Here is a 2,500-nt window from a genome sequence, read left to right on the forward strand (position 1 = left end):
CGGCTGAGGGCCAGCCCGTGGTACAGGCCAGGGAGAAGTACGTTGGTGAGAGCGTGGAGGCGCTGTTGCGGCTTCAGCGGAGCTCGGGAGATGACGTCAAGCTGCTCCACCAGGTGGCTACGTGGATTGAAGACACAGCGACCCGCCGTGGAAAATTGCAGCCCCAGGTACCGGAAGGTTTCACCCACACGCAGGGCAGGCATGGTGGTATTGCCTGCTGTGAAGGTGACATTGCTGTCCACCTTCACCTTCTTCTCGCGCCCTGACGCGACTAAGGCGAGGGTGAAACACTTCCGGGCGTTGATCTGCAGCCCCAGGTGGGCGAGGGCTGCGGTAGCTGCGTCGATGAGGGACTGCAAGCCCCTCGGGGTCGCTGCAAACAGCAAGACGTCATCTGCAAAGGCCGCAGCGTTGACTCTGCGACCGAGGATCCGAGCTCCGATGTGGGAGGGCAGTTGGCCTAAAACGTAGTCCACCGCAAAGTTGAACAGGAGGGGGGAGAGGGGATCGCCCTGGCGAACGCCCCGTGCTGGCTGCACAGACACGCCCACGCCGGCGCCGTCCGCTATCACTGTCGTGCTGCCCTCGTAGCACCGCTCGACATACTCGACAAAGCAATCCGGCAGGCCATGCGCCTTCAGCACGGGGCGAAGGGCAGCATGATCTACCGAATCGAATGCCTTAGATACGTCGATCGATGCCACAAAGACAGAGCGGCAGGAGCGAACTGCGTCGGTGAGAGCAGTGTCCAAGATGAAGGTATTTTCCAACATCCCATCCCGAGGGATGAACGCCCGCTGACGTTCGTCCACAGCACAAGCGCGCATCAGGCGTGACGCGAGAACCTTGTGAAAGGTCCGCGCCAACACCGAGCAGACCGTAATGGGGCGAAAGTCAGCGGGGGATGTTGGTGCAGCCGTTTTCGGGAGAAGGGACGTCCGCGCGCGAAGCAGGCGTTCCGGAAGGGCGCGGGCCAGAAGGAAGAGATTCATCACTTTCACCAGGACTTCGTGCGGCAGGCGCCGCAACTCCGCTGGGGTAAGGCCGTCCGGCCCGGCTGCTGATCCCCTGGGCGGCAACGCGGCGGCGACCTCCTCACGTGTGACCGGCCCCCATATGCACTCGAGAGCGACAGGCTCTGAGTGCGGGAGGAGGCGGTCACGAATGAAGCCCGCGGTGGAGATGGGCTTCTTGGTGAAGAGGTCCGCCCAGAAGTCCAGCAGACCAGGGATGGCAGGTGGCGGCTGGAGCAGGGTGCCATCCAAGAGGCCGCGCACGCAACGCGCACGCGACCGTCGGAAGGCATCCTGCGTTCTCGCGTACTCCCAGCGGCGCCGCTTGCGCTTCTGCGTCGGCGGCGCGGCAGGCGGCCGCTTCGATGGTTGGCGCGGCCGCTGTGTCCTGGTGATCGATCTCTCCCCTCTGGACCCGACCGACGCAAGGGCATCCGGGAGCATGCCCAGGATGACATCGGGCGGCGTGCCCCGCCCCAGACCGATGACACGATCCAGGGCAGAGAAACGCTGGGCGGAAGCGGGTAGCCCCGCCAGATGCTCCCAGATGGCGGCGTCAGTCGGCCCCTCCGGCGGCGGCCCGGTGGTGTCGGCCGCGAAGTCCTCGGCTGCGTCGACGGGCGGCGCAGCGGCCTCGCCCGCGTCAGGCAGCGGGCTCGCCGCTCCCCGGCGGGACGCCGGCTCTTCCCCCCGACCGATCTCAAGCGCCTCCATGAATTGGCGGACAAGCTGCTTGTGGGCAGCTTGCCGCCGTCGGCACTTGATTGCCTCAAGCGTTCGGTCGGGGAACATCCTGATGAGCTCTTGATTTACAAAGAAGAACCGGGCGTCCCTCTCGAGGAACAGTTCGGCCTCTGCCTTGGCGAGCGACAGGACTTCTTCCTCCGTCCACCTCGCGCGATGCCTCTCCGTGACGATCTCCGCGTTGGCGGCCGCAAGGTGTTGGCGGCGGCGATGGACCCCGAGACCGTTTTTGGTGGTGAAGCTGCGGTGGCACTCACTACAGGCGTATACAGCTGCAAAAGTTACAAGATTTTCGGCACGGCCGGTTGGCCGGCTAGGTGCTGGGGGAGTTGGGGTGGCACCTTCAGCGGAAGGGCCACCACTTTTTCTCTGGTTACTGCCCCCAACTAAAAAAGGGATAGTGCGAGGGGGGGCTGGTAACCCCCCCAAGCCCCTGGTGCGGTCTTCCACTCTGCTAAAATCAGCGGGCCCACGAGAAGGGGAGAAGACCGCAGGAGAGGAGAGGCTAAGAGGGCTAGGCCCATGTATTGCGCATCACTCTCCCTGTAACTATAACCCAAGGAAGGCACCTCGCAGCAGCAGCACGACTACATCAAGACCGCACTTCGAAAAGCCAAGTCCGGATGCAGCCACACCGCCGCCACTTGGCCACCTTAAGAGAGTCATAGTTACTCCCGCCGTTTACCCGCGCTTGCTTGAATTTCTTCACGTTGACATTCAGAGCACTGGGCAGAAATCACATT

General features: G+C 63.5%; 1 pseudogene; it reads right to left on the bottom strand.

Moving 5' to 3' along the window:
• LOC124583785 overlaps positions 1-2,500 on the bottom strand; it is a 7,958-nt pseudogene that overhangs the window by 2,665 nt on the left and 2,793 nt on the right.

The sequence above is a fragment of the Schistocerca americana genome, unplaced genomic scaffold (genome assembly GCF_021461395.2).
Source record: "Schistocerca americana isolate TAMUIC-IGC-003095 unplaced genomic scaffold, iqSchAmer2.1 HiC_scaffold_47, whole genome shotgun sequence".
Lineage (NCBI taxonomy): Eukaryota > Metazoa > Arthropoda > Insecta > Orthoptera > Acrididae > Schistocerca > Schistocerca americana.